Source organism: Cajanus cajan, chromosome 3, assembly GCF_000230855.2.
Source record: "Cajanus cajan strain Asha chromosome 3, NIPB_CcT2T_4, whole genome shotgun sequence".
NCBI lineage: Eukaryota > Viridiplantae > Streptophyta > Magnoliopsida > Fabales > Fabaceae > Cajanus > Cajanus cajan.
In genome coordinates, this window is record NC_138519.1 from 12,863,678 (window position 1) to 12,878,211 (window position 14,534).

Below are 14,534 nucleotides of genomic sequence, written 5' to 3' on the forward strand. Positions count from 1 at the left end.
GTTATTGGTATGTTTAATCTAATTTTTCTTATCTCCTTATTATTATTTATTGTAAAACTTGTTGGGTTGTTGATGTTTGGTTTATTTACATGTTAGATGAGGTGGGTGTTGTTAGGCAAACACGTTTAAGGGTGCAAGATGTGTTTGCATCACGTGATGCCACTAAGGTGTGTACCAAGTGGAATGCTGAAGGTCAACCAATAGGAGAGTCTGCTGGTTTATTAGCAGGATTTTTGGGTGAAATTGTAAGCAACTTTAGTAATTTCCCCATAATGTATGAGACATGGAAGAAGGTTCCAAAAGATTACAAAAACAATGTTTATAAAGAAACTATAAAGGTATCAATTATAATTGATTGCACACATGTGATTTCTTATGGAATTTGTGTACTAATGATAACTTTCATTTTATTATGGTAAAGGCAAAATTTGATGTAAATGATCAAGAGCATAAGAAATATATCTTAGCTAGGTTGGGAAAGAAATGGAGGGACACTCGATGTAGGTTGTTTCACAAAAATTATAACTTGGAGATTTATGTGGAAGAAAATTGTCAGATGCACCCACTAGAGATTGACCCAGACCATTGGAGGCTTTTTGTACAATTTAGGACAAGTCCTAAACAAATGGTAATATGTTTTCATCTTCCATTGGTTATAAGTTTGGTTACATATATTGACTTTCAATTTTGTTAAATGTAGGAGATATCTGATAAAAATGTAGCAAATCGTGAAAAGTTATTGATCCCACACACTCTAGGATCAAATACATTAGCAAGAAAAAGGGATGAGTTGGTATGAAAAGTTCATTTAGTATATTTTGTTTGAAGAAACTAAAAAATGAATTGTTTGTATAATTACTTTTGGAATGGTGCAAAATGTTAGGAAGTGCAATATGGACGACATTATAGTAGAGGAGATATGTATCCTATTGCTCATAAAAAAAAGGATGGTTCATTTGTGAGCGAAGATGCTAGAGAAAAATATGTGAGTACAATATATTATTTGTAATTTTCAATTACCATTTACTCTTAACTCATATATGTAATATTTTACTATTTATCTATATATTCAACATTATATGTAGGAACAATTGCATAATGAAATTCAGGAGACTTCTTCTGAGAATGAGGCATTCTTGAAAGTGTTTGGAAAGGAGCATCCCGGATATGTTCGAGGCATGGGACTTGGGGTTACTCTGACTCAAATCATTGGATCATATTCTTCCTCTACAAGGTCTGGATCTTCATCAGATGCGGCCACAATAGCACAATTGCAATCTAAAGTTGAAGTGCTTAAGTCACGAGTTGGTGAAGTTGATGTTTTGAAGGAATAATTAGCTTTCCTTATGCAAATTGTTAAAGGAAATCAGGTAAAAAATAAAGTATTTAAAAATTCATAATTTTTATTTTCCAAGTAAAAGTTTGAATCTAAGTTGTGATTATTTTAATTTCAAGCAGCTGAATTGGGATCACCAGCAGATTTGAGACGTTCTTCTGAGTCTAGCCATGTTCCTGAAGACAATGGAGGGTCATCATGAGGGACTATTTAGAATTGCTTCAATTTTAGTTTATTAGGAGCTTTTAGGACCATCTTTATATTTTTGTTGTTTTTATGTATCTAAGTTTCTTAATTTTAAGGACTATTTCTATGTTTGAAAGATGCAAATCTATTATGTACTAAATTTGGATTTAATATCTTTAGTTAATGAATGACGCTTCTATTTGCATCATTTGTATTAGTTTATCTTTATCACATATGTTTGAGATGAGAATTTAAATAAACAGGTTGAAAAATGTAATTATCATAAACATTTAATTGCAAATTGGATAAGAACTGTAAAATGTGCGTTTACATTTGCGGCGGTTTAAAACTGCCACTAATTTTTAACTTATATCGGTTTCCAAAATAGCGACACTTTCATAACTGCCGCAATTTTATCAAATATATTGCGGATGTTTGTGTGGCTGTTTAAAAAACCGCCGCAAAATGAAGTCCCGACGCACGATATTGCGGCGGTTTAGAAATTGCCGCAATATAATTTAGTGGCGGTCAAAACTGCCGCCGCTCTTACTAAAAAACCGCCGCAAACAAACAAGTTTCTTGCAGTGTGAGATGGAGAAAATATTTACAGTGTTGGGATGTTCTCAGGAAAGGAAGTTGGCTTATGCCATTTATATGCTGGTTGAGGAAGTTGAGTATTGGTGGAGGGGCACTCATCAGATGTTGGTTGCTAGAGGAGTGGTGGTTGATTGGGAATGCTTCAAGAGGGTGTTCCTCGAGAAGTATTTTCCAGAGAGTGAGAGACATACCAAGGAGGCGGAGTTTATGAGGTTACACTAGGGAAGCTTGTCAGTTTCAAATTATGCGATGAGGTTTGAGCATTTGGCTCGTTTTTATTTACAGGCTATCTTTAATGCCTGGAAGTGTAGGAAGTTTGCATGTATACGATTTGGGGTTGAGACTGCTTGTGCCTATGCCCTCTTCTACTTTTGTTGTTGCTTTTGAGATGTATGTTGGTTGTTCTCTAGAGATAGGTGATATGAAGTATATGGTAAACTTGATCTATTTTGCCTTTAGTAGATATTGACATAATCTTAGGGATGGATTGGTTGTCTGCCAATCACATCCTTATGGATTGTGTTAATAGGGAGTTAGTTTTCCTCAGGTGGAGGATGAATTGTTGATTTTAGCCAACCAAGCTGAAATGTTATTGTGGGAATTCTTAGAGGTGTTTCTGGATGAAGTACCTGGGTTACCTCCTACTAGGGAGAATAAGTTTAGCATTGATTTGGTTTCTGGTGCAGGGCCAGTGTTGGTTGCTCCCTATAGGATGGCCCTAGCAGAGTTGGTTGAATTGAAGAGATAGTTGAAAAAGTTATTAGATAAACAATTGGTGAGGCCGAGTGTATCTCCATGGGGTGCTTCTGTGTTCTTGGTGAAGGAAAAGGATGGAGGTAGTCGATTGTGTGTTGATTATCGACAGTTAAACAAATTGACCATTAAGAACAGATATCCACTTCCTCGGATAGATGACTTAATGGATCAATTAAAGGGAGCATCGGTATTTTTGAAGATTGACTTAAGGTCAGGATATCACCAGATCAGGGTGAAGGAGAGTGACATACCTAAGACTGCATTCAGGACTAGGTATGATCACTATGAGTACGTTGTGATGCCGTTTGGGGTGACCAATGCCCGGCAGTGTTCATGGATTACATGAACAGAATTTTCTGGCCTTTCTTGAATAAATTTGTGGTGGTGTTCATTGATGACATCTTTATTTCTTCAAGAACCCCAGAGGAACATGGAGAGCACTTGAGGTTGGTGTTGGAAATTTTGAAAGAAAAATAGTTGTATGCAAAGTTGTCAAAATGTGAATTCTAGTTGGAAGAGGTGAAGTTCTTGGGTCATGTTATTTTAGCAGAAGGAATTGTAGTTGATTCAGCTAAGGTAGAGTCGGTGTTATAGTGGGAATGCCTAAGAATTGTCACGGATATTTAGAGCTTTGTGGGTTTAGCGGGTTACTATAGGAGGTTCATTGAGGAAATCTCTAAATTAGTTATGCCTCTAACCTAGTTGACTAGAAAGGATCAACCTTTCATTTGGACAGATGCATGTGAACATAATTTTGAAGAATTAAAAAAGAGGTTGACTACTTCTCCTATGTTGGTGTTGTCTGATCCTAGTGAGCCATTTGAGGTGTATTGTGATACTTCTCACCAGGGATTGGGGTGTGTGTTGATGCAGAACTGGAAAGTAGTGGCATATGCTTTAAGATAATTGAAGAACCATGAGAGGAATTATCCTACTCATGACTTGGAGTTGGTAGCTGTTATTTTTTTCCTTGAAGATAGGGAGGCACTATCTTTATGGTGCTAAGTTCAACATCTTCAGTGATCACAAGAGCTTGAAGTACTTATTTGATTAGAAAGAGCTAAACATGAGGCAGAAACAGTGGATGGAATTTTTGAAGGATTATGACTTTCAGTTGATGTATCATCTAGGGAAGGTCAATGTAGTGGCAGATGCTCTTAGTAACAAATTCATCCACATGTCTAGTTTGATGGTGAAAGAGTTGGAGCTGGTTGAGAAATTCAGAGATTTGAATCTCTATGTAGAGTTGGCTCAAGACCACATTAGTTGCGGAATGACTACCATAGCTAATGAGTTCTTGAAGCAAGTTGGGTTGAAGCAGTTGTAAGATCCTGAGTTGATGAAGGTTTTTTTTTTGTTGCTGGGTACTGAAAAGGAAGTTGGTTTTGAGTTAGGTGGAGATGGAATTTTGAGGTTTAAGGGCAGAATTTTCCTACCTCATAACACTAAGTTGAAGAAAGTTGTTTTGGAGGAAGGCCACAAGAGTAGACTTAGCATACATCCTGGTATGACTAAGATATACCAAGACCTTAAGAAGACTATATGGTGATCTGGTATGGAGGGGGACATTGTTGAATATGTGGCGGCCTGTCTGACCTGTTAGAAGGCAAAGGTTGAGCACCAGAACCCTAGTGGATTTTTGCAGATGATGGAGATCCTAGAGTGGAAGTGGGATAGTATCATTATGGACTTCATAATTGGGTTGCCTAAGTCAGTTAGGAATAGTGATACTATTTGGGTTATTGTTGACGGATTGACCAAGTGTGCGCATTTCTTGCCTGTCAATAGCAAGTAGTCCTTGGAGAAGTTGACGTAGTTGTATGTGAAGGAAATAGTACGGTTGCATGGGGTGACTTCCAGTATTATTTCAGATAGGGATTCGAGGTTCATTTTCAAATTTTGGCAGAGTCTACACCAAGTTTTAGGCATGAGGTTAAGATTGAGTTCTGCTTATCATCCATAGACGGATGGTTAGTCAGAGAGGATAATTCAGTCCTTAAAAGATTTATTGAGGGCTTGTGTGCTAGACTACTTGGGGAGTTGGGAGGAAGTCCTACCACTGGTAGAGTTTACGTATAACAATAACTTTCATGCTAGTATCGGGATGGCACCGTTTGAAGCCCTGTATGGTAACAGGTGTAGGACTCCTCTGTGTTGGTACCAAGATAATGAATTAGTGGTTGTGGGGTTGGAGTTAGTCCTACAAACTACTACGAAAGTAAAGTTGATTCAAGAGAGTATGAAGACTGCCTATAGTATATAAAAATCATATATTAATGAAAGGTGAAAGCCTTTGGATTTTGCTAAGGGGGAACGTGTGTTTCATGTCTCACAGTTGAGGAAGTATGTCCATGACTCGAGTCATGTAGTTGAGTTGGATGAGATTCAGGTCAAGGAGAACCTGACTTATGAGAAGAGATTGGTAGTTGTGATTGATTTCAAGTTGAAGGAGTTGAAGGGAAAGTCCACTGGATTGGTGAAGGTTCTTTGGGATGCAGCTACTGGTGAGGCTACTTGGGAAGATTGAGCAGTAGTGTAGAGAGCAATATTCTTCTTTATTCCCAAGTAAGTCTATTTTCGGAGACGAAAATTCCTGTTTGTTGGGGGGTATTATAACGTAGTAAGTATTTCAGAAAGCGATGGGTGATTTAGTAGCCTAGAACGGGCCGTACCCAAACTGGAACAGGCCGTTCCAAACTACTAAATTGGCCTATAAATCCTAGACTGGCACGAGCCGTTCCAAATGTGGTTATTGTGAGTTAAATTCAATTCTAGAACGGGCCATTCTGGATTCAGAACGGGTCGTTCTAAACGTGCTAGAACGGGCCGTTTTGGTTTCAGAATGGGCCGTTCTGCATGTGAATTTTACACATGATGAAGGAGCCCAAAACGGGCCGTTCTGGATTTAAAACGAGTCGTTCTAGCCACTCCTGACCTCTATAAATAGGCGTTAAGGAGGGAGAAAAAGGGAAAGAAAGAGGGAGAAAAGTTTAGAGAGAAGGACTCTAGTCCGCTAGGATGCTTGATTTTGAAGGATTAAAGTTTGGGAGTCAAGCTCAGAGAAAAGTTTTTCTTATTCCCAAATTCTTGGCTATAAGGAGCCAATATTCAGGTTAGGGAAGCTTTATGCATTGTGTTTTTTTGTTGAAATGGTTGAGTTGTTGGGTGCGGATTGAGTTAAAAAGTTGGGTTTTAGTTGTTTGAAAGAAAAAAAGATGATTGATTTAAATTAGTGGTTGCATGTAGCTGTTCTTGTGTTTTAGAAGTTGTATATAACGTGGTTAAGTTGCCTGATGAAGACAAGTTGTTATATGTTGTGTATTTGGTGAAACTAAGTTATTTTTATGTCATTTATTGTTGAATTATTAATAAGTTGAGATGTATAAGTTAAAGTGTTCATTGTTGTAAAGTTGTTATTGTGTTGACTATAGTTGCTCTAGTTGTTTAATTAAGTAGTATAAAGATTCCTATACTTGTAAAGTTGTTATGATGCCTATTGTTGTAAAGTTGTTATGATGCCTATTGTTGTAGAGTTGTTATGATGCCTGTTGTTGTAAAGTTGTTATGATGTCTATTATTGTAAAGTTGTTATGATGCCTATTGTTGTAAAGATGTTATGATGCCTATAGTTATAAAGTTGTCTATTGTCGTAAAGTTGTAAAGTTGCCTATTGTTGTAAAGTTGAAAAGTTGGGGACATATGGTAAAGATATATGTCCTATGTTGAGATACCTAGTACTAAGGTGATAAGTTGAAAGTTGTTTTAAAGTTGAATCCCTTAGTACTATGTAGATGACATGGAAGTAGTCGATCCATGTCATGGTTGATGACCAATTTGAGTAAGGTATCTAGTTAGAGATATAGCCTTTGTGATGGAGGACCATCCAAGGAGGAGGCATACATAAAGGCCATTGGACTTTTAACTAGGTCCATGGTCAGGAAGCTAGAGGAGGCTTCTACAAAGGAGGTGCTTCTTAGACCTTTACTCTTCATGAGCATTGAGTATGATTCCTCTTATTAGTCTCTTAAGCTTTCATTGTATATACATTGTATAGTACTTGTACATAGTGTTGCTTGTATAGGTGTATTTTGCCTTTGTATTTGTGAGACACTTTTTTTTCTTTTATTTTAGGTTATTCTTTAGAAATTTAGGGTATGTTACTTAGAGACTTTTGCTCCATTAATTGACCTTGTATTCAGGGTCATTCATTTTTGTATTTTTCAGTAGAGAAAGTGGGGTGACAAATAACAAGGTGTGTGGGTGCAACTAGTAATTGGGCCAGGACTGGGCCTAGGCCAGATTTTACATATTGGGCTTGTTTTGCTCCATATTTTTCAAGGAATTGATTTAGCTAGGTCTCACCATCATATGGTGAACCCAACTAAACCAATTCCCAAATTTCATATTTGATTAACCATGGAGCAAAGCAAGTTGGCCACCTAGCTTGGTACCTTGGCCGAATTCACCTAGCTTCTCTTACACACTTGGGAATCTTATACCATAAGCTTCTAACTTAGCTTGCTTCCCAAGCTTCTAAGTTAGAAGCTTACTCCACAAGTTTCCCAAGCTAACTAGACTGATCAAGCTAAGCTAACCATGGTTCTCTTGAACCATAGTTAGCCTAGCTTGCACCACAAGTTTCCCTCACCCTATATAACTTTTTCTCCTTCACTTGTAATCAACTTTTGGCATAATTGAGAGTGAATTCTGAAAATTGTTCAGCAATTTTTCTCTCTTCTAAAAGTCCTAACCTCTTTGATATTCATCCAATTCTCTTATCCCTTCCATAGAAGAGTGTGGTGAGAATTGAAGAGACTTATCTCTTCTCCAAGGAGTGGTGTCTTTTGAGAGGGTTCTCCACCAAACCGTGCTGCTTCCAAGGTCTTTTCCTCCATTGGAGACCTTGGAGAAGCTTAAGAAGAATCAAGGAGCCAAAGGTCTAGGGAGGAACTTGTAGAGGAATCCACATCAATCCAGTTTCTCAACAAGTTTTCCATCACTTTGACTAGGTACTGGAGGGTGCATGGTACTTAGAGGATAGTGGGTGGGCTAACTCCATATGTGGATTGGTGATACTAGCCAAGGTCGTGGTAGGCTCACACCCAAACCCTTCTGTCCTGACAGCAGTACTGGACCTTTGAGTCTAAGTGGCACACCTGAGCAATCGCCTATTGTTGTCTATACCTGGTTCTCTTCAGAGTTCGTAACGATGTCCTATACCTGACCTGGTTGAGATAGGTCAAATGCTGGATTCGGTAGGGTTTACACATAGACTGCTCAACCTCAGTTGTTGGAGATCTCCTAGTTGTATATGCGTGACAACACATTAGTTGATGTTGCATGGGTTGTTGCATTCAAGTTGTATATAATGTTGTATGAATGAGTTGATAGTTGAGCTATTATGATAAATACTATGTGATTGTGTTGTCATGAGTTGTTGATCACTAGGACCAGAGGAGAAGTTTTCAAAGTTGCTCATCCCATTGTGCGAATTGAGATAGTTGTGGTGCTCTAAGAGCCCAATTTGTTTAAAAACCCTCCTTGGAAAGTTGTCCCTTGGAGTGGATGATGTGTTGTTCTCCTCTAGAACTTGGTTGGTCCTATGTGTGGGCAAGGTCGAGGCACACGTGTATGAAGCGACCACGGTATAGGGGTCAGGCCAAGCTATACCGATTACAAGCGGCCAATTTGAATAAAGTGTTGTGTGTTGAAAATGTTGTTGCTAGTAGATGATATTGTATATCTATTGTTGTAGATGTTGTGTTGCTTTAAGTTGCAAGTTGAAAGTAGAATTCTATTGCTGTTTATTATATGTTGATGTTATTTTTTTGTGATTTGTTGTGAGCTTACCCTAGCGTGTTTTTCCTATGTGGTTGGGACTGCGATGATCATACCTTGGTATGTGAGCAGATCAGGATTAGGTGCTCTGCTGGAGTGAGTGAACTTCTTTTTGGTTGGGACTCAGGAGGAGGGCTGACGTTGTATTTAGTTGATTGGTAGCTTTTGACTACCTAGTTGTTGTACAGGGTATTATTTCCTACTTTCAGTTATATATATTGTGGGACTTTTTAGTTCTGTATTCTCATTATATATTTAATTGTTTAGTAGTGAGATTTTATTTTATACTTATATTTGAATACTATAGACAGTGTGAGACATGGCGGATCGTTACAATTCAATAAGGGACATTTGGCAAGGAAAAAGTTTTTTCATTTTCAAGAATTATAATTCCTAAGAATTACAAATATATTTCCTTTCAATAAAAATATGTTTGATTACTTATACAAGTTCTTGAAAATATTCATATAGGATTTCAAGAATTAAAGATTTTCATATTTGGTTATAATAGTATATATTCATGAGTATATAAATATTTTTTACAAAATATATTTTTTATTAAAATAAATTCATTAGATATATTTATTTACTTAATTTTATTACAAATATGACATTAAACTATTTTAAAAAGGTTCAAAACTTATTAAAATTCTTTAAATACAGAAATCAACAAAAATGTAAAAAAATTACATTATAATTATGAAAAATAAAAAATATTTTTTTATTTCATATTAATAAAAAAATTAAAAAAATAAAAGGTGTTAACAAATACTATTAAAATGTAAAAATAAAATAGACTTCAATGATATTATTAAAATTGACAAAATAAAAAAATAATGAAATATAAGAAAAAAATTGAGATGTGAAAGGGATGAGAGTGGGGAGGGGGTGAGCCAGAGGAAAAGAGAGAGAAGGTGAGAGGAAGAGAGGGGGAGTGAGAATGTGTGAGAGAGGGAGAAAGAGAAATAAGAAGAGAAAAAAAAAATATATTTTTTAAAAAGAGATATAATTTTTTTTTATATATGTAAAATTTTTCTTCTAACTCAAAAAGTTGGATTTCCACTTCTATGAAAATGTTTTTATGAAAAGTGGAATAAAAATAATTCCTAGAAAACTATATTCCTATGAATCTCTTCTTTTAAAAAAAAAATAATAAAAGTCAAGACTTTTTATCTAAAATCTTCATGAAAAAAAAAACATTCTACATATTAAAATCCTCTAAGTATCATCATCCTATTTTAGAGAATATAAAATAATATAATACTAAATAAAAATATATGATAATATTCTAAGATTAAACAATAAAGTCTTTAATCATTTAATTTTATATTTTTTAAACTTCTCTAGGTCTATTCTATCACGCCATCTCTTTTCTAGAGTCCCTTTCTTAAAATATTTCATACTCATTATAACATCGAGATTTAATCAAGTCAAATTAATATGATAAATGATAAGTTCAAACTTTTCACTCATTGTCCTTAATAAAATAAATATAATTAAATCCTCTAATAATAGTCTTTGGGTCGAATTGTCTAACAAAAACTTTTCTACCTTGAAGCAAGGTCATTCCTGTAACGTGTAACATGAGGAATCCGGATCTATCGTATAACCAATGATTCACAAGCAACAATGGTTTACAAACAATAACTTTTTTATATTGAGCTTCGGTATTTTATAAGTTTTGGTATACAAATGTACATATGGGTTGGAATTTCTCTCTCTCTCTTCCTCTCTTTCTTTCTCTCTCTATATATATATTATATTACTATAATATATATTTATATTTTTTAATAATATATTAATATGTATTTATAGTATAGATATAAATAAGTTTTAATGATAAATATTATGTTACTATAAAGTGTTTGTTATTATATAACAAATTTTTTTAATAACTTTTCTTTCACGATAACAAATATTACATACAATAATATATATATATATATATATATATATATATAATATATGTAAATATAAATATATTTAATATATATAATTACACATAATTTTAATTTTAAATAAAATTAAATAATATATTATATATCATTATAATTGATACATATATATTTTAAGAATATATAAATATATATTATATTTAATCTTTTTATCGGTTTCCGTTAAATATTAGTGTCCTTACGGAAAAATATTGTTGACTGTTTTTTTTATTCTTTTAAAAAAAATCTATCTTGAATGAGGGAATGGTCTCACATAGGGAAGGATTTACTTTGAGGGCAGGACATCTTGCTCTCATTATCATTTTATACATACATATTTTTTTTATCAAAAAATAATATTTTGAAAATAAATTATATTTTAATAAAATAAATATATATTTGTATTATTGTATGTATAAAATATAAATTTAAAAAAAATATTTATTTATTTAAAATTTGTCAAATTTTTAAAAGAGATTAGTTATTATATATAATATATTAAAAAATTTAATTTTTGATAAAATAAATTTTACAACATGCATATTTACCTTTGTACTTTTTAATTATTTTATATTTTAATTAAAAAATCAAAATAGTAAAGATTGTAAGATTGTATACATTGATTAAAAAAATTAAAAAAATAAAAATTGAAAGATTTATGTTTTATTTAGAATTTTTATTATAAAATATGTTTTAAAATAAATTATTATAGAAAAATTTATATTAGTATTTAAAACATGTTTATATCATTAATAAATTAAACTTGATTTTTATTAACATATTTATTTTTATATTTTTATTAGTATTAAATTATTATAAAATAAGTCTTTAGGATTATAATTTTAATCAAATATTTTTAAAAATATGTTTATAACAGATAAATAAGTCATATTTAAGAAATGTGTTTTTAAAGAAAGTTATATTCAAACTTACTAACTTATAATATAACTTATGCTGACCTAACTTATTTTCATCCTTAATCGTAATCATAAATATAAAAACTTGTAAAAAATAATTATGATATATATTTATACCTTTAAAAGATATATGTAAAATTGTTAATATTATAAATATATAAATAAATATTGTCTCCATCAATGGCGAAACTTGAATAAAAATTTTAGAAATGCCAAATTAATTTTTTTATATATAAATTACATTTTTATTAAATAAAAACTAATAGAATTTCTTATTTTCTTTACTCATTTTTTTAATTTTATTATAATTAATAATATAATAATATATAAATATAATATTAATATATATATATATATATATATATATATATAGAAAATTTTGGAAGGGACCATGGCTCCCCTTTCATAACTAAGATCCGTCTTTAATCCTCACTATTTAAAGTTTCTGGATCCGTCACTATTCTTACATTACAAAATTTTATTATAAAAGAAACGTGACTGTAATGCAAAATATTATGAATCGTACAATTATCACGTGTATGCATAGACAGTATGTATAATGCAAAATATAAGCGTATAGAAAGAATGTACTTGAAGCGTGGAGTTTTTTGCATAGCTTGTTTCTCCCACACCACTGTTCATGCAAAGGACTCGTTCTGTTGCCATCTGTAACAAACACAAAATACTTTAAATAAATCAGTGCCAAAATTATGTTTTGTTATATAACGGGGTCAATCTGTGTACAATTTTTATATTCTTATATATCCATCTTCTTTTTCATCTTGATTTTTAACTTTATATTTTCTTTTTTTAATAACTTTACCTGTCATTTCTCTCCTTACTTTATATTTTATTTATATTTTATGAAGAGAAAATAAATGATTCACTGATAATGCTGTAAACTAATTTTATACTATTATCTATCACAAATAATTCTGTATAATACGTTATTAAATTTATAAAAAAATATTAATAGTAATATTTAATTAGGTAAAATAAAAAGTTATTTTATAACCTGATGTATCATCGTTAAACTCTTAAATTAATATATTTACAAACAAGAATTTTAATTATACACAAATTTCGCACACATATTAAACTGTATAATTTATTTATAACATCACATTCTAACATAACTAGTTGATAAATTTCTTTGATTTTCATCATATATATATATATATATATATATATATATATATATATATATATATATATATATATATATATCACGAAATGACAGTAAAGATCACGTTACTTTAGAAGAAGCTATGTTCAGACAAATTATGAGATCTTGGGAATGTAACGGTTTGCTCTCATTTAAATATATCAACCTTTACAATTATTTATTTATTTAATGTAATTGTTTTAAAACTACATAGAAATCCAAATTTAAACAAATGAACTTTTATTACTTAGATTTTGTGACACCCTTACTACCCCAACACATATATCGAAATATAATAAAAAAAAAAATTAAGGAAAATAAACTTTTTAAGTTGGTAAAAGGGTTCACATAATACTTCATAACTGTTCTGACTGAAAAATAAAACTTGAAAGATAAAATTCAAGAGTTTACACATTTTTCAAAGAAAATAACATTTATTACAATACCAAATATTCTATCCTAGAGATCCTCTTGCCCCGATGTCACACTATCAGAGCATTTCCCAAATTAACGGATGGCATTCTATATACCACTTGCAGTTGGATCCTCTCCACCTAAAATATCAACAATTTATACGGTGAGAAAAGAAAAATTATCTATATGCAAAATACATTCAATCATATCACAGTATAATTTCATCATAACTCATTATATAGTGTATATATATATATATATATCAATTACTCATCATATTCACATACAACATTCGTGCCAATCCAACAATTAACACTATGCCAAGGCCTCGCCACATCTGACACAAGTGATACAGGTTAATTGCCTCACTCAACCCACACCAGACCAGGGTCACGCCCTCCCTGTAGCATCACTTACCCAGGGGCCGTGCCGTCCCTCGCCATTTTGGTGTGAGGAAACACAATCACATTACAATCAATACAATCTCTTGCAATTAACCCTATGCCAGGGCTGCCATAAGCGACATAAGTGGTGGTGTTAACTGTCCTACTCATCCCACATCATACTAGGGTCACGCCTTCCCTATAGCACCACTTACCCAGGGGTCGTGCCATCCTAGTCATCAATGTGAGACATCACAAGCATAATCATACAATATCTCAACTCATAATTCAAATTCACATCAATATCATCCATCAAATAACGTAAAAATAACTAATATAATAATCAATAGAATAATTAGTATAAACTATAAACAGCGTATCAGGGGTTATACTACTCCTACCATGCTCATCCTTATTTCATATGAAAGATAAGAAAATTTCCTATAACTCTCATGAAGACATCAAGTCCTAATTCCATCATCTACTTTGTGAAAAATGATAAAAACCGCAACAGCTATAGATAAAGCTGACAGCTTGACCCCTCTTCACTAAAACATCCATATCTGGAGTTCTAGACCTCCTTTTTGGGTGATTCCAACGCCATTGGAAAGCTAAAATCCAAGGCTACAACTTTCATTAAGACCTCAAAATCAAAATATTCACGCTCAGCGCCCAGACTTGCACTCAGCGCGCCCAGCGCATTCTGCAACCAGCAACCCGTACTACCCTTACAATATAGTGAAAAAATAGGAATACATATATATATAGATAATAATAAAGAAAATATAAATTAACTCCAGTAAAGGTGGCAGTGCCTCCTAGTTAGGAATCCATTTATATTTTCCAAATCATAAAAATATAACAAAGATGTAAATTTTAGTCTTTTATCAAGAACATTTAAATTACAAAATAATAGGAGGCTCAGCCTTCCATTCAGATAAATTCCAAATTATAAATTAATAGGAGGCTCGGCCTTCCATTCAGATAAATTAAACGTGATTTTAAGAA

The 14,534-nt window shown here is 32.6% G+C and overlaps 1 protein-coding gene across 7 annotated transcripts in view; it reads right to left on the bottom strand.

Moving 5' to 3' along the window:
- LOC109799257 (monomethylxanthine methyltransferase 2) overlaps window positions 1-14,534 on the bottom strand; it is a 37,592-nt gene that overhangs the window by 13,929 nt on the left and 9,129 nt on the right. For 2 of the 7 annotated variants that reach the window (XM_083070443.1, XM_083070445.1), the window contains exons 3-4: window positions 13,176-13,283; window positions 12,156-12,230 (exon numbers count right to left, since the gene is read on the bottom strand). The gene's annotated coding sequence lies outside the window, so the exon portion shown is untranslated. Of the gene's footprint in view, window positions 1-375; window positions 1,513-12,155; window positions 12,231-13,175; window positions 13,284-13,687; window positions 14,230-14,534 lie in introns of those variants that run through there. The other 5 variants (XM_029271383.2, XM_083070444.1, XR_014432198.1 and 2 more) reach the window with 4 other exon arrangements.